At 40.4% G+C, this 19,024-nt stretch overlaps 2 long non-coding RNA genes across 2 annotated transcripts; both read right to left on the bottom strand.

Annotated features, from left to right (window-relative positions):
* Window positions 1-12,342: 12,342 nt before the first annotated feature.
* LOC134183773 (uncharacterized) lies at window positions 12,343-12,845 on the bottom strand. The gene is made up of 3 exons (XR_009970560.1): window positions 12,762-12,845; window positions 12,499-12,677; window positions 12,343-12,420 (listed from the first exon to the last, which is right to left on the bottom strand). It is a non-coding gene; the product is annotated as an uncharacterized LOC134183773 (long non-coding RNA).
* Window positions 12,846-13,723: 878 nt separating this feature from the next.
* Window positions 13,724-14,297, bottom strand: LOC134183053 (uncharacterized). The gene is made up of 3 exons (XR_009970435.1): window positions 14,227-14,297; window positions 14,116-14,167; window positions 13,724-14,057 (listed from the first exon to the last, which is right to left on the bottom strand). It is a non-coding gene; the product is annotated as an uncharacterized LOC134183053 (long non-coding RNA).
* Between the last annotated feature and the right edge of the window lie 4,727 nt (window positions 14,298-19,024).

The raw sequence follows: 19,024 nt of genomic DNA on the forward strand, positions 1-19,024 counted from the left end.
TTTAAAATTCATTTGATATTCAAAACCGTTAGCAAATTACATTTATCTTTGATGCAATTTGCCACCAGAATGATATAAGATCACTATCACAATCCAAAGAAACTGTTTATGTTTGTCCAAGAGGAAGATATGCTATGACATTTAAAAACATCGAGGTTGCCCTTACATTGACATCGTGTAGCAACATTTAAGAACTTCACATTCTTCTCGTCAACAGTGCGTAATACCTCCATTTTCTATTTGTGTTATTTTGATGTTTCGTAGAACGTACCCAAACGGAGCAAAATTGATGTCTAGAAGTCTTCTCGATGTAGACAGATCTTCATTACATCGCGGACTACATTATATTAGTTATGAGCTGTGCTCTTTACTCTGATGACAGAAAACTGTAACAACAATGATAAACTAACGACGTACAAGAATACGAATTGATAATTGCCATAATTGGCTATGAGATTATGTAGTCTGGAAAGCATCCTGTTGACAAGTGGTATGTAAACTATGTAGTTCTTGACGATGTCATTTGCCACTTATTTGAATTGAAACTTTGCTAGGATTTGGTATACAAATGATGAACATCTTGTGACTCAGATCTCAAATGACTCCAAAGCTGGATCCATTCTTTAAAACTGAAACTGACCTTTCCACCGGCGTAGAAACCGGGGGATGGGGAATGGGGGATTCAGCCCCTCGATCAGCGCAGGAATTTATATTTTCTGTGCTAGTGACTTTTGCAAATCTGTTCACGGTCTAGCAAGCTTGGTAGTTTTTGCTTACTCATGATGACATCCACGGTACAGCCCCCTCGCTCATGAACATCTTCCTACGCCAAGGTTCTCAGACTTTGTATATCATCTTTGTCAAGGTTGCAAAGCAACTCCATTTCTATTGCAAAGCTAGGCTCACAATAACATGTTAATAATTAACACTTACACCCAGACAGTGAAGTTTGTCAGAACATATACAAGTTGTTCTGTAACATTGCCATCACAACGACAATTTCATGGTTTCATAATGTTTTCGTCCGTAAGGTGACTTTGCAAGTAGCTCAACTCCCTAGAGTAGCGTTCTCTGTACAAATATATAATAAACAAATAACTAGCTGAAGGGAACCTTGCAATTGGCAGGTGTGTGCTTACTCATTTGAAATTCGTTTTTCGACTTGTTGCGCTCGAGAGTTGTTACTTTTACGTTATTGCGTAAAGTATCAGTATGCTAACAGAGCCTATATATGCTTTGCACATTTGACGATTGACGTTTTCCATCATAGATCTTGACCCGGCAATTCCTGTCTTGCTGTTCGACTTGTGCCAGTTGAGTTGAATTTGCAGTGTCACATTATGTCATAGGTAGAAGTAGACAGTTGCTTGAATCCTCAGGCTATACCAGTATTTAGAGCGTCTTGAAGCAACCCATTCCGCACTCTGTATCTAGATGTTGTTGTGCTACTGGTAGTTGCCTAATGGGCCATAGACTACATAATTTGTGGAAATCAACGCACATTGCCTGTGAAAACATGACATCCGTTTTCACAAGCACTGTACTAGGCCACATCTTATATATACGTTCTACAATCTTTCTTGTTTTGGAACACACAATACCTAGTTCCTCATATTTGGAGTCAATCTAGTTCTGTCAAAGTCTAGCAATTAAAGCCTTTGTACCTTGCAGGAACTCTGGATTCCTCTTGCCATCACATGGGGCTTAACATCTACCACAAGAATTCGAAGCTTCTAGCTGTTCTACCGGGGGTTGATGCCCGCTTCCATCTCCCATTTTTCTTCATTCTGATTGCGACTTCACTGAGATGGTATCATCCTTCCTGTACCTTGGAAGTTCTGTCTCCAACGATGTCTAATCAGGTTTGCAAAAAGGTCTTCTGGTTGGCTGTCAGAGCAAACAGAGCAAATTTTTCCATGCAGTCGTGGGTTTTAGTCTTGCCTCACTAGTCTGCTGCTCTTTTTAGAATACACTCTCGGTTGGTTGTAAAAGTTGGTAGACCTGTTTGATGCATGCAGCCGACCGTTATCTGTGTCTAGGAACGGAGTTGTTTCTCAAGATTTGTTTTGGACATCCTGTAGAGTTAGAGAGATTTTATTGTTGTTGCTGACCACATGCATGCATTGTCTTCTTGTTTGTTGCTGTTGCTCTTGCGAGTGGATGCTTTGACACAATTGTATGCTACTGGTGTAATCGTCTTCTATAGGCAAGATTGTGAGATTGTTGAGTTAATTTTTGTAACCCACATACCAGCTGCTTGCTCATGTTTTCGCTGTTTCAAACAACAGAAACATCTTCTACACAATGATGTGCTCTCTTCAATAGTTGATCAGTGCTAATCATTGCTCTGAAAGAAATAGAAATGCTTCTTGTTCTGCAATAATTATGAAAGAAGTCACTTATGCACGAAGCCTTGACAGATACGTGGGGTTATTTACTGCATCTTTAAGCAACCCATTCCAACCCATCCGTAAAACTCTCTAGATCATGTTACGCTTGTTGTCTAATGGGTCATTGACTACATAACCTGTGGAACTCCGATCTCAATTGCCTGTGACAACATGACATTCGTTTTCAGAAGTACTGTACTTGGCCGCATCTTACATTCTACATTTCTTCTTGTTGGAACAAACTGTATGTAGTTCTTCTTAATTTCAGGTCAATCTGCTAGTTCTGTCAATGTTGTAATTCAGTCCTCTCTACCTTGGTGGAAATCTGAATTCCTCTTAATTGCCATCGCATGGGGCTTATCATCAACTACACGAAGACAACGCTTTTAGCTTTCCTACCTAGAGATGATGCCCGCCTTTCATCTCCATTTTTCTTTATCTGATTGTGACCCTATTGAGGTCGTACCATCCTTTACTATAGTACCTTGGAAGGTCTGTCTCCACTAATAATTTTGAAGCAGGTCTGCAAAAAGGCTCGCGTGTTGGCTGTGACGGCAAACGGATCAAAGATTTCCCAAGCAGTCGTGGTTGTTAGTCTTCCAGCATTACTGTGCTGGTCCTTCTTTTAGAGTACACACTGACTCGGTTTGGTTGTAAAAGTTGGTAGACCGATTTGATGCATGAAGACGATCTGTGCCTGTGTAAAGGGAATGCAGTTGTGTCCCAAGTATTGTTTTGTTACAAGTAGGACATTCTGCAAAGTGTTTGAAAGGTGTTATTGATGTTACTAACCACATAAATGCATATAGGTTGCCAATGCTCTTGCTTTTATGATAGTGAGATTGTTGAGTAAACTGCTGTGACATAGCATACTGCTTGCTCATGTTTTCACTGTTTCAAACAACAAAGAAACTTTGCAATGAAGAGCTCTCTTCATTAGTCGATCGATACTATTTACCACTGCTCCGAAAAGGAATGATCAGTACACGGATCGATCTGCCTAACGCGTAGGGTTAGCGAAGTCTTTGCTATCGCAACCATTTGTATATCTTTGTCGGTAGCACTGACATAGAGAACTGATTACTGTAGTGCACGTTTACTTGAAATCGTAATTTACACCCAGAGACGTGATTGGTTCTATCTCTCATCACGCTACTGCTATGTATATAGGCAAGGAATGTTTTAGTTTGAAATAGTTAAAATTAGAAAACACAGTACTGTTAGAGAAAGTGATAGGACACCACTGAACTATTAAAACATTTTGCTAGAAGACATACAGAAGGCTACTTAAACTTACCCTGTGACAGGCAGAAGTTTTATATACAGTACTATTTAAACTGTTTAATTAAGAACATTTCTTACAGTCTAATGTACCAATGGTAACAACAGCCTGTAATAAGCTGAAAAAGAGAGTGATTGAGATTGTTTTCTTACAGTTTCCGCATACTGCTCAACGTCCGATATAATTAATCTCAGTGCCGCGTGCTTGTAGCAGTGAATTGATTTTCTATGAGATATTGAAAAGGATTTATGCAGGAACAGTGCAATTATTTTAGTAGATTTATCTAGTTGCTGAGCGTTGCGAGGCTTCTAATCTGGGTCGCACAACAGAAAGGGGCGTGGTTCTATATGGCTCTTCATCGTATATATATATATACATATATGTGTGTGTGTGTGTGTGTGTGTGTGTGTGTGTGTGTGTGTGTGTGTGTGTGTGTGTGTGTGTGTGTGTGTGTGTGTGTGTGTGTGTGTGTGTGTGTGTGTGTGTGTGTGTGTGTGTGTGTGTGTGTGTGTGTGTGTGTGTGTGTGTGTGTGTGTGTGTGTGTGTGTGTGTGTGTGTGTGTGTGTGTGTGTGTGTGTGTGTGTACACACAAATGTCAAGTTCTCCTCCCCACGACCACGTTTCATGATAGGACTTACCTTAAAAATCGTTTCCGTGTCCGACTACAGTTGTGTCTAAGAACGATTCGCTTGAGTAAGCAAACGGCGACGAAAACGTTTCATGAACTTCCGTAGCCCCATCCTTTTGTATTGTAGCTAGGGATTGTGTTTGACAACCAAGAAACACCTTCAGGAGTTGAATGCCACCTACAGTCAACTATTCACACGTTCCATACTACAATCAATCCTTTACTACACTGTGCTGCATCTAACACTGTTGATAGTCTATGTTTGCTGATATCAATTTCTATGTCAGTAAATACCATACCACTGTCGTTACAACGGAACTGAGTGCATACCTAGATTGTACATTTCAATTGTCTTGATCAAGATCGCAAAACGACGACTACCTATACGGGCCTATATACGTAATCTAAACTACTAGAAAGTTTGCATGTTTAATTCCATGACAGCTAGGGTTTCAATAAATACGTATTGTCTAGCTAGGACTGGGCGTTTCAGTAGACGGTCTGAAAACTCCGTTGAACGTGTTACTTACGAACGCGAGGTGTCTACGGATACCGTACAACTAGTCATATTTTATGAGCTCCGTATGAGAGTGCGCAGGGCATTTTTGGAAAGCGAATCACTAGAATTGTCGATCTGCCAAAAGCCTATAGAACAAATTCCCGATTTGTGAGGACTATAGCAGAGAGCAGATTGATTAAGTACTTGTATATGGCTAGAAACGATCTAATCGTTGTTCAGCATGAGAAAAATGTATGATCCAGGCAGTCTGTCAGAAATTTGGTGCGCGAAAAGAGTGTCTGTTGCTCTTGCGATAATATGAGCTACCTGACTGAATTGGCACCTGCTTTGTAGAGCTCAAATGGCTTCAAAGATTTTGGAAAAGTCTTATCTAACGTACTGCTGTGTCTTACCTCAGATGAATGAGAGGTCTTCATGATGATGTTCTTTCTTTGATCTCTAATTAGTTACGTAGGTGTGCATCTTTGATTAGTTACGTCATTGATGTCACTGATCAAATGAGACAAATAGGTCGATTCTACACAAATCAAAATTGTCTTTTCTAAGTTATTCTTCTCGTCTACCTTACGTCCAGATTGATTCTATTATCTTGATGTTCCGTACAACTTCCGAAACCGAGTAAGAATGACGTCTAGAAGTATTCTCGATATAGACTGATCTTCATTACATTGGACTACACTACATTAGTCATGAGCTGTGCTGTTTGCTCTGATGACAGAAAACTGTACGACAGTGATAAATCAACAGCAATGTACAATAATAAGAATTGATAATGGCCAAATTGGATATACGAAATTATGTAGTCCAGAAACCATCCTGTTGAGAGTTGATGTGTAAACTTTACTTTGTGATTTTTTGACGTTGTCATTTGCCAGCTATTTGAATTGGAACTTGACTGTGGGATTTGGTAAACCAATGATGAACATCCTGAATGACTTCGAAACAGGGTCTATTCTCTCAACCTAAACTGACCTTTCAACTTTGAAATTCTAATTAGAGTACTGAAACTTACCAAACTTTGTTGAACCAACTTTACTTTGTAAGTCTTGTAGTGTACTAAGTAATAACAAATAACTGTAACAAAATATTTAAATAATTCAGCAAGTTGCAATTGGCATTAGTAAAGTGAAACTTTAGCTTGACAGCAATTACATTATTTGAATGTCAATGGCTTATACATAGATTATGAAGGAAATGTCAACTAGGGTACCTGGTACATGCATTGCGAATACTTGATCAGTAACCTGGCTGTGCTGTCATTTAGTAAACATGTTTGAACGAGCGATTGCGACGTCACTATTAGCAATGATGAAAGCTGAGTGTGGATAGCATTGTAAATCATGCTTTGGCTGGTTACAGTGTTGACCAAACCATCGGGCAAGTTATGAGCTGTCGAAATAGCAATGGTTTCAGCAGTGGAATTCTTCTGGTATTAGACTTGACTAGTTTGTGTAAAAGTTTGAGAGAAGATATACTGGTCCATACAACTGTAAACGTGTTGTGTTGCTTGAGTGATCTCAATGACTGAGCATTTCAAGACAAAGATCTCTATTTTGAGACTAACAAGTTGCGAACTAACTCCATGCTCTATATAATGCAATGCTAGGCTTACAACAATAACACTTAAAACGGAGACAGTAAAGTTTGTCAGAACACGTACACGTTGATCTATAAATAACGCCATGATAATTGTCATGGGGTCATAATTGTTTGTGCGTAAGATGACTTTGCAAGTCGCTCAACACACAAGGGCAGCGTTGTCTGTACAAACAAATACTAGAAAAGAAACAATTAGCGTGCAGAAGAGCACGTCTCTAGAAATACCTTGCAATTGTTCACTTCAAATTTTGCTTTCTTCTGCTGAAATTTATTTATTGACTTCGCTCACTTGAGAGATTCTTTCTAATATTTTCACATGGAGGGATACTAAGACTATGCGATGGTACAAAAATATGAATATATGCTTTTTGTCCGATTTTGAATTATTGTATTATTAATTTGGTAAAGATTGTACTATTGTCTGCTCTAATTACGACTGCTCAATCTGCTACTGTCTCACGGGCGTAGCTGCTGGTTCCTAGACGGGTGTACTTAGGGGTCTGATAGCGTCGTAATCCCACATCTAAAGTGCGCAAATATGTCAGCCTGGAACAAGGGCGTAGCTGTGGGGTCTGGGGCGGAGTGTAGAGCGCCGAGAAACAGTTCTAAAAGTGGTGATTTTATCTTTCGTACTATTTGTAGCAGCAAAGCGAACGGTTCCCATGCAGATGCTATACATATTGCCGGAGGTTCCTTTTCCTGGCACACCCAGTCTACAAAGAGACTAATGTTACCTTATATTACCTTAGCCTACCACATACCAAGGCGATGGGTCCTAGGAATACTAATACGGATTACGGTCTCTAAACATTCACACTATAGTATACTATATCACCTGCACGGGTATTGTACTTAGGTGTGCAGTTGATATACAGCAGATTGCTCAGTCGATATCACCAGTTTATTTGTGTAGACGTAGCGATCCAGTTGATAAAGAGTGGTCCCAGTTGATAAGCTATACAATAAACACATTTAGACATTGGTGTCTTTCATCCTGTTGATGCCAATTGTTGGGAATAATGTATTTATTGATGGTCTTCATGAACACCATTTTGCTATGGTGGAGCTCTGCCATCTTCCTCATAGTTAGTGCAATTTGATTTCCTTTCTGATCTATGTAACTACAACACTTGCCCCGGTCATGTTTTCTTATATCTAATTTCTTGATACAAGACATGGCGCCAACGCCATGACGCAAACGATAAGATGTTGTTCGGATAGTGCTTCAAGAAAGTAAAACAAGACGACTTATTTGACTTCTCACATGATCTGGCAGTAATCTTATATAACTGTTTTGATTCTGTAAATCGTAGTCTATATTTTATGTGAAAATATTGACTCTAGAAACACAAACAGGTGTAGATATACAACAACTGCTAATTGATCGAATCATCTGATTGCCTCTTTACTAATTTGTTGTAACTCTTCAGTTGCTTCCAACTTAATAGGAGGCATAGAGTGTTTTAGCTGTTCAAGTTGAAGAGCGGGTAGGAGTAGAAAGAAGGGTATTTGTCCTGTCAGTAACGTATCACGACACTGAAAAGACCAAAATGAAGCGCGGGGCAAAGAAACAGCGTCGAGAGTCGCCTGTTTGTCTAGATTGGGAACAAAGCGATCTCGACAGTCCATTTATTCTCACTGACAATGAGACGCTACGCAGAATTGTTGATATTGAGCCAATGTCACCGCAAGATGAGGTTGTATATTTGCTCGTCTTCCATTTCTAGCAGAGTGCGAAGGCCCATGAACGCCTTCATGATTTGGTCACTGGAAGAAAGGAAGAGACTTGGGCGCAAAAAACTCCGACTTGCACAACGCTGAGGTGAGCAAAATGCTCGGGAAACTGTGAAAAATGTTGTCTTCAACGTACAAAAGAAACTTTTTGATGAAGCGGAACAACAGCGTCTTGCTCATATTCAGAAGTATCCAGATTACAAGTTTATGCCTCGACGACGACGCAAAAAGATTAGGAAGAAGCAGTGCTCCACCTCAGGAACGAGCTCCACCTCACGAATGAGCTCCAGCTCAAGAACAAGCTCTACCTCAGAAACGAGCTCATCTCATTCGATGGATAATGAGATGAGCAGGGATCAGCCTACACAAAGTGATCCGGCTCACGAACTGGCTAGTTGCGGCGACGCCCTCGCGACCAACAAATGTCACTCAAACGAGAACTGAACTATTTTGTGATGCCCAGCAGCTTCTTAGAGCAGTTTCAACAATGACAGATGGAGATGTTTGGTGGGATGGTGTCGGAGTGGTTGGATCTGGTGACTTTAGACCCGCCCAAGAATTGTTGTCCTCCTTTCAAATCTCTCTTTACCTTTCAGGATCAACAACCGCCAGTGATGATGTCTAACAACTGCGGTATACTACAATCCGAGCTTAACGATGAATCGTACAGCTCGGTTGATCACCCAAGGATTGACCTGGCATCATCTTCTGAGGCAGCTGTGGCTCTTATCACTTCTCTAGCCGACGAAAGCACTTCATCTCCAACGTTCTTTGTCCGGAGTGCAGCTACTTGCACATTGTCAATGCCATTTCATCAGGAAAATGGGAACTATTCTAACACTACAGTTGGAGTTGCAGCTTGCTCTGCTGCCACACAGTCTTCTTGTCTTGATGATCTGTTCATATCGAATTTTCTCTCCCCGATGTCTGGCAATGCATCGTCTCAGTTTGGCATGCTTTCAACAAGGCAGCCTACTGATGGAATATTGGAGCTGCTGTTTGAAACTTCAAGCAGTAATTTTACAGGACAGACCACTATTGAGTCAAAATATTGATTTGAGATACTTTCAGCCTGACGTAAATTTTGATTGTTCGCAGCATTTTGTATGAAATCAATTTGTCTAGGGTCTTATACAGGAACGAGAATCTGGTCTCTTAGATCTTCCGATGTTTGCTCTGATGATCCGATTTTGTGCAGGCCTGCAGGCACGGGAGAAGCAACAGGCACGTGTCATTTTTCTAGGAGAGAAGTTTGGTGCTTTCTCACCTTAGTACGTGGCAAATCTGAATGGTAGGTTTCGCTGCGTTATCCTCGCGTTGACATACTGCGAGCCAGCTATTTATACTTTCAACGGCCTCGGCAGAGCTTGTACTCTCGTACCTTTGCGTCGCTGTTGAGTGACATGACTAGAAAGAGTAAGAGGCAGCTGGATTCGCTCGCAACGGCTCCCATTCTATTTATTAGAAGTGTTATGATTACCCTGTTCTAAATCCACGTACAGGTTGCTTAATCATGATTGCTTGAAGTACTCTTTGTGTGTGATTCGGCAGGGGTTTCTTTCTCTTCTTTGTTCCCTAGGACACGTTTGCAGTAGCTCCACGATAAGGAAGATTAACTTCGACGAGTTCAGGAAGGTGTTTTTCTATTAAATACTTGGCGCAAGATATATTCTGTTTGCTATGACGGAACGATGCTTGCTGTGATAGGTTGGACTGCACTGTATTCGAGTCAGAGCAAGAGTTGGTAGTCACCGAAACTCCAAATTCACCATCTAAGTTCTGCTGATTTGACTCGTCTATTTGACGACACTCTCATCTTTGGAGGCAATCCCATGCATGCCAGCAAGATAACAGTAGATAGACTTACCATCAGAGGCGTTTTCAGAGTCCATGTTCAAGCACGCACGCTACCGTCACGTGACAGTTAAACCCAAACTTGCTATGTCTACTACAATACTATTTCAGAAAAAGAGTTGAAATTTAGAATATAATTGGTGCAGTACTAAAACAAGTTGTTAAACTGTATCCCTCAGGCGCTGGTGGAAATACGGTCTTACCTGCATGCATCTCTATCTATTACAGCTAGGATCCAGGGCACAAATGGTAGCAGCCTTTCTCAGCAAAAAGTTTGTAATTAATTGATGAGAGTGTTGTAGAGTGTCTACAAATTTATCTTTATCAAGACAGCTGTTTGTGAGTTGTCATTTTAGATATAATCTACGTTGTCAATCAAATGTGTTGTAAACAAAAGTAGTTTATTTTCCTAGAAGGACACTGTAGATATGTAGCTACTGGCTAGACTGCTCTAGCTTTGTACTTGAGAAATTGCAGCACTAAAACTTCAACAATTCTAATGAGTTTGATAGCAACTAAATATGCTGTGTGCTTGGAGCTGCAAATTCTTATGAGGCTTGACAACACTGAGCAGCCCATACACAATCACTGCACCACTGCCTTTTAGACGAGTAGCTTTACTTCAGTTGTGACTACATGCTGAACGTGACCATGTTCCATAGACTCATGGAAAGCGAATACTTTCGAAGTTTAGCAGTCTATGTATGCGGCACATTCAAGAGGGTCGGTAGTTTGATCGAATTCCCCAGCAGTCAGACGGTCGGTCTTTTATTTTGATATTAATAGTATTTGCGAACGCACAGAATCTTTTGCGTGTGATAGCTGACGAAGTTATCCAAGGTAATTACTTCTAAAATTCAACATTGAAGTAACATCATATATGTATATATTGATTGATTGATTGATTGATTGATTGATTGATGAGTGATGGACTGAGTTGTCGATTTCGACAACTCTCAATTGTGGCTTTGAACACGAGGAAGCAGCCTGATACAGGATCCGCATATGCGACCACAGATGGTACAGATGCATTGGGTGCTTTGATGACTGGCTGCTTTTCTGGCTTGTCGTTTGAACATTAGGGTTTCACAGTGATGTTGTCAAATTGGTCCATGGCAGTTCTGCACGTCGATCGCTATAATGGCCTGTCAACACCGGTAGATATTTCCCAAAGCTGAGAATTAATGTTGCAAGACGTTAGGTTTGCCTTTAGACTGTCCTTGACCCGTTTTTTGGGACCTCTTTTCGAACGTACACCTTCTTTTATTTCTCCATAGAACACGGTTTTTGGTATCCTCTCATCTTGCATACGAACTAAGCGACCGAACAAACGAAATTGTGCAGATAGCAAAAATGTTTTGATACCATTCACATTACAGACTCTAAGAATTTCCGTACTAGGAGCAAAGTCTTGCCATTTAATTGCAGCTATCTTGCGTAGACTCATCGTATAGAAACGATTCAAGCTCTTGATATGCTTTGTATACATAGATATACGTACAGTTTTATGATGAATTCCATAACTGTTCGTCTCTTGCAAGATTTATGAGCTCAGAGTGTTTTATGATGGTCCTTTTTAAAGGAACATACTGACAAAAGGGTGCAGTTTAGTTAAAGAATTTCACAAATTATCATGTGCTATAGTAAAGTGCTGTCGAATCCACTTTGGCAAACATATTCATGGAGTAGGAGTTGATTGAGGATCATTGGTTACAATTAATGTCATAATTAACTCATCGCATTTAGATAGTTTGTAACAACTGCATTGTAAGTGATCGCTTGATGATTATCATGTTTACTGAATGAAACGGCACTTTCTCGGTATACATGTAGATTTGAATGATTTTGTACATTATTGGGAAAACTGTAGAGGACTTCATTTATCTGACCTCAGATTTATGACAGTCTTTTTTTTATCATTAATTAATACAGTGAGTGTGAAAATATCAGGTATATACTCGTTAATTAACAGTTGTAACTGCTGCCAGACATATGGAAACACCCAAATCGATTCATTTTAGATGATGATATGATATCACAACCCACTTGACCAAGACAGTAGGGTAAAGTCCCCTAATGTTGGAAGCCCCTCTAATGTTGGACCATCAATGGTATCGACCCAAACAAGCACACACGAAAGCGATCAAACAAACTAAGCTAAGTTGCACCAGCAAGCGCTATGTCTCACCGTCTCAGATTGTTTGCTCTTCAGCTAGATCCAAGCGAGTAGAAGTAGAGCACAAACTCGTATGTTTTGACTCGTACACATCATCTACTTCGTGTTGCCGAATGCAATATGTCGCATGCAGCATAAACTACTCAACATGAACAGTAAAGACTGTATGACGACTGGGTAGCTTACTTGTTGTACTGCTAGAAGTAGTAGTACAATTGTGTCATTCTTGTTTTATAACTAGAGAAATAAATCACAACGCACGTAACCTATGAGACGTGGGCGGACTGGGAATGACTTGAACACTAGATTGCTTACTGTCTCGCACGTTTGAAACGAGCCGTTGCAAGTGCAATGACTTACGTCCACACAAGAGAGAATTGAAGAAGTCAAAGCAGCTCTAGACACTAGCTGCAAAGCTGCTGCGAAATGATCGATGGGGATTGACAAAAAGCACTGTTCACAATCTCCGAACAGAACGCTGTAGGGCATCTCAGCTAGGAAACGTACAGTTAAAAGATGCAAGAAAAAGAAAGCATCAGAAAGGCACGAAAGGCACAGACAAAAGAATGGGCACGTACGATGTACGTGCTGAGAGCAGCAATGACGACTTCCTGTGTGGTCGATTAAGCGATCCTTCTACCAAGACACAAAATACACACCACAACGGAGGTTGGATTGACTGCGACAAACCGCTTTGCGATCGATTGTATCTTTGTTGGTGTCTAACCTCGACGAAATGCTCGATTGGAGCAAATGTTGGACTTGACCAAACTGTCAATACTGGGGAAAGACGTTAGATATTGCTTGGAACAGTGTAATCATAATGAGACACCGCACGAGGCCGAAAAAGGGCAGCTGTCCAACATTAGAGGACTACGCTAGATATCAATAGGTGAGACCCACCTTAATATTAACGGTAGAACAGCAGCTTCTGGCTTGCAAACGTTGTTGGTAAAGGTAAACCACTTATAAAGAGAAGCTGAATTTACGCTTTCATTTATGAGCCACGTACAGATTTTGTAAAAGATGTCCAACATTATGGTACTTTAGCCTACTTGTAATACACGCTAACTCTGACATGATATCACATTACAACTTCTTGTTAACAAGACACCTAGTTTCCTTCTACAGCAACAAATTCGTGTGATGTGTATTTGCTTGGTTGATGTAAGTCCACCATTTGGTCGTATATTAGCTTCATTTTGCAATCGGGTACGTACCAATTATATGATGGAATGTGTCTGTAGTTGCAGCTAGAAGATTCTAATATCACTGCTGATTTACCACGTTTCAAATGGACTGTTGTGTTGTTCATGTTCACACAAGTTGAAGAGATGATAACTCATCACATCGTAACACATTCAAATGCCATTATTTTAAAACAGTGTTGTACATAACATCTGAGCTAGTGAAAGAACAATGTGATTGCATTGATCCACACCTCTGTAATCTATTATACAGTTTACTCAGATTGATTTTGTGCCGTCTTCTGAAACTGTGTAAAGCTTACACATACCTAGTTATATGTAGCTTTCAAAACTATGACTATAACAATAATAATTAAACAGTTCAAGTCAGACAATGCTAAACAACGTCTTGATGGTGTTACATTTGTAAGTATATTGGGAGATTAGTTATACGTTACAATGCTTTTGCTTTGCTGACAGACCACAGTAAGTAACAACAATAATAAACACGTGGAACAACAACAATAACAAATGATAATGTCAAGAATTGGCCATAGCATTCATATAATCTAGAAACATCTTTTTTGACAAGTAATGTGAACTTACTTTGTCGATCTCTAACGATGTCATTTGGCAACTTCGTTGATTAGAATTAGGCTCGAATTTGGTAAAAAAGCGATGAACATCCTGTGAGAACAAACTAACTCTCAAATTATTAATTAAAAATTATCCAATTTTTGTTAACCGTGAAATGTCGTCATTGGCATTTATCTAGCCAGTCTAAAAGTTGACAGCACCTGCCGTAATTAAAATACTGAAGGCATATCGACTAAGGAGAGAATGTCAACTATTGTACCTGATACTTGTACGAGTATTGGCAATATCAATCAGCCAGACTGCTGTGCTGTTAGTCAACCTGTCTTCACAGACCTTGCTGTGATGAGGTAGCCTGAGTCTGGATAGCACTCTCGACTACACTGTGGTTGCATACAATGTTGCATGAACCATTGAACAATGTCATGAGCTATGAAAATGGAAATGGCTTTAGCAGTTGATGACTTCAAGCTATACATTAGACCAGTTTGTGCAAAAGTTGTGGATGAATATGTCTAAAATACTAAATGGCCGTGGTTGTGTTGCTAGCTTGATCTCCAATAACAGTTTCAACTAAGCGTTGCATTTTCAGGCTAAAAGCTGCAAAGCAACTCGTAGGTATTGCAAAGTCAAAGAGACAGTAATAGCACCTAGACCACAGCATTGAATGTTATCAGAACACATACTAACTAGTTGTTCTATAAAGTGTTACCATCATGGTGTCATAATCTGTTTATTAGTAAGACGACTTTGCAACATGCTCAACTCGTAAGCGGAAGATTCTTTGTACAAGCAGATTGTATATAGAAACCATTTGAAGAAGAATGCATATCTAGTATACCTTGCAGAGTGCTTTGGTCTCTTCAAACGTTTTGCTTCCTTGCGCCTCTTTTTGTCGACTTCTACAGCAAAGAGGATGTTGCATTACGTAATAACTAGCCGAAAAACATCACAACTAATATGACAACGTATGTACAAAGTAGTAAGGATGGTCTACAGTTTTGCATCGATTATATTGTACACGCTTTTCTTGTACCCCTGGCACTCATTCCTAAAACGTGAGCAGAAAGTGTACGTCAACATTGCAAGAATTCTAGTAGCATCACCGCCTAGTTGCTGATGTCATCCCAGAATCCGGGCAAAATATCTCATTGTTGCTGTTAGCCTGGTACACTCGAGTCAGTCTTCTTCCTAGCCCGTATCGTTTTAGCTAACTTGTCGCTATGAAGCTGACGAGATATCCGGGGTACTGAAAAACTCACCTTTGTGCTTGATAACATTGGGGTAAAATGAGAGGCAATGTCGCCAGCATCTGTAGGCCTTGCTTATATGTTGTTCTGTAGCTCTGTCTGAGAGAAACATCGTCATTCATTCCTTCGATCTGAGCCTTGAGCACTGCCGTACTGTTCACCCCGCCTTTGATGACTAAAACGTCCACAAATTCTTGATAAGAGCTAGTTAATAGAAGCTTGATGGATAGTCTTCGGAAATTTTGACCAGAGGCATCAGCAGCAGCTGCCAACTTTATATATCCGGCCTAGCACGCGCTAGATAGGCGTGGTGATACAGAAATTGCGCGCGCTGACCAGGTTCATTTCAACAATGGAAAACACTAAAAACTTGCCATGTAATGTTAGCCGTTCTTCATAACTCTAAAAAGGTTAACAACGGAAACTTCTGAATGTCGAAAACTTGATGACCTCGAATGTTTGCGTACACCCATATACCGGAAGTGTACGTCAATGGGCGACTGGGGAGTCTATTTTGAAAGTTGTACTGTGCAGCCGATGCTTTTCGACGCTCTCACCTCCCTAAGCGCACGAGTCTTTTTGTATCTTCACCTTCATGTTAGCCATTTTGTGCACTGCTTACGTAAATAATTATATTAATTAATAATAGGCACGAGTTGCGAGTCCATTGATGTTCCTCTTCCTAAAAAATATTGACCTCATCCTCGGTGACTTTTATCTAGCACCGTACAGTAGTAGAATGCATGTTTTCATTTTCTAAAACCGTTTTGAAACCATTAATTAATTAGATGGTACTGTAGGCAGTAAATTAATTAATTACGTCTTGATACGACAGTAGCTCGCCAACGACATTTCTTTCATGTACTTTTGTCGATTTTTGTGTTTCGTTAATTAAGAAATTAACAATATCTTATCTTCTAGAACATTTGACGGCGCTATACAGCAAAAAGAAGAAATAAATCATCTAATCCAATTCCTATCTGGGATAGAAAAGCGATCAAGCGCATTCGCGCACTCTGCAATAGGTACGTTTGTGGACTGTCTCTCGATTTCTTTCATCCGCTAGCTAGAAACTTTTGAAAACAGCGAAAAAACATTCTGCTGCACATGCGTTTTAGCTATTCTCGTACAAGCTGAACCATCTCGCGCTGTCGCGTCCGCACTTTCTTTCAGGTGTAGCAATTTCCTGTCTCCGTCTAGGTAATGAATAAAGATAGTTTGCGTTTGCGCACCGCGCCTTTCTCGCACTTGCTATTTTGCCAATTTGGTCTCCAGAAACGCAGGGCACAAAGTGGTCTGTTGATATGGTCGTTTGCAAGCGCCGTGTTTCCCCTTTTTCAGTATTTTAAATTTATTTCTTTCGCGTATGTAGAAAAGAAGATTTATATACGCATACTCGGGTAGCGTGACAACTCAAGATCATCTAATTCAATGTTAATCGGGTACGCGAGGCTTCGTCATCTGTAGAGACCCAAGCGATCTCAGATTCTGTACAAAAACACGAACACAGAACTCTCGAACTGAAACAGGGTGTATCGCGGCGCGACAACGCATAGAGTTTAGTCTTTTTTGCAAGCAAGTTGACTGAACCGCTGCAACTCTAGTGGACCGAATTCACGAATTGCGGGCGTCTGAGGAAGGTGCGGTTAGTTTATAGCATGATAGATGTAACAGGGAGATGGAATGTTGTTGCTACACCGATTCCATATGTGTCTTAATTAATTTATTGTCTCACGGGAAGCTGACACGACAGCGTGAAAGAGTCTGATACGAGGCTAATGCATCTGGTTACTTCGCGCTCATGCGAAAAGTAGTTGGTTTGTTCGTTTTCAAATGTTTCTGTCTGTCGGTACATATATATATATATATATATATATATATATATATATATATATATATATATGTATGTATCCCCTAAATTGTGAGATTTCCAAATGTCGACGTCACTGCAATTTGGATGAATCAGCAGCATGTTGAAAAATGTGGGAAAGACTTGAGAGAACTAGAACTGCATGTGGCGCGAGGTCTGCAAAAGGTAGAATTTTTGTCGGCCACGCCTATCGTGCTTGCCTTCTGCTCCTGCTGACACTTTGAACGTTTGTAAGAATACAATACAATGGTAGTGCGTGAGAGTATGTGCTCCAGAGAGTTCTCGCTTATAACTAGGAAGTGTATCCTATTTGATGTCTCTATGTGTTCAGCTGTGATAGACCGTTAGTATACATTGATGTCTAGGACTGTATTGTCTACTTTTATAGTGTATACATCTTTCTTTCTTTCCAATAAACAAAACGCAAACTAGTAAACGAAACAAGACAAACAAAGTACATTGAACGTGCCGCTGTTGAAATGTATAGTCGTTTAGACAGGTAGGTTGTCGAGCTTTTTGGCCTGACCGTGTCAATTACAATTTGCTTCTTGAGTTGTATTCTATCTCGTTGGTAGATTGCTTCTGATAGATCATGGTAGATAGATGGGTGCGACAGTACCTTTTTCAAGTGTCACTGCAGATGCTATCCAAATGGTTGAACATAGACTTTGCTTGCTAGACAATTCTTTAGAATGTCTAAAATCTCTACCGTTGAGCTAGATTTCCTTCTACTTTTAGGGGCCAGGAAGTGCTATGACGCGTAGGGAGCGTAGTGACGTCTCTGGTAGGACACGACTCTTCTCAATTGTCGCACGTTGCTTTAGCGGTTTAACAGTCGCAGTGAAGGTACAAGCCTGTCACCATGTATCGGATCTGATTCTGCATTTCTTGCGTGACCAATTGTTAGTTATTATCTAACATTTTATTTTGTAGTTCTTAGTTTACAATCCGGGAATTCGTCTTTTTGTTTATCTGATCTCTAGGCGGATATAAAGAGACAGTGAACGACTTTCTGATTTTCCAGAAAATTTACAATTGTTTGCGACAGCGAGAGCAAACTCGAGGGCGTCTGGGACGTCCAAGGCAACTCACGCGCACTGCACTCATCCTGTCGCTTCTAGTGAGCAACGACGATTAGTCTACGACTCTTCTAAACTAGACTATGAGAAAAATTTAGCAGTTCTGATCGATCCGTGCATTCGTATGGATTGCAGCTATACATATCACTGTATGTAGTGCCGTGTCGAGTTTTTCTAGGGACATTGTTATTCTTCCTATTCCAAATGAATGTTCTCTGAATGTGTTGTTGGTACAAGAAAGGTACTCTAAAGGTTACTGGTTACAATATTGGTTTGGTGTTTTATTCGTACATGCGCAGAACATACAGAACAGAGTATCGGTGACCTTGCTGAGCTTGGAAATGGGGTCAACTGCAGGTTTGGCGGAAGCTAATAGAAAGTGCTACGGCCTAGCGTGCGCTAAAAGGCGTGGTCAGAAGATAGCTCACGTTATGCCATTCTCTGTGAGTTAGATTCACTCATTCACTACCAGCTATGAAAATCGACCAAATACAGAAATCCTGTGTTCGTTTCAGAAACAAATTCCTTAGCGCATTCAACCAGATCTAGTTCATCTGTCATCTCCTTGAGGATAGCTAACGTCATCAGACGGTTCAATTGGCTTTGGCTCATGGTGGAGCGTAGGTACGTTTTCACTCTCCTAAGCACCGAAAATGATCTTTTACTTGTGGCATTAGTAGCCGGCATAACGAGAATTGAGCGAAGTATTTCCACAATCTCAGTCAAAAGTTCTCTCCCCTTTCCTAGTCCAATGATATAGTCTTGCACTTGGCCGAATGTAACTTTAAGCTTGGTTGCTGTTTCTCCTTCACGTTCTTTATGCGACTGAAGTGAGCAGTTAGAACTTCCAATTGGCTTTCA

Source organism: Corticium candelabrum, chromosome 8 (genome assembly GCF_963422355.1).
Source record: "Corticium candelabrum chromosome 8, ooCorCand1.1, whole genome shotgun sequence".
Classification (NCBI taxonomy): Eukaryota; Metazoa; Porifera; class Homoscleromorpha; order Homosclerophorida; family Plakinidae; genus Corticium; species Corticium candelabrum.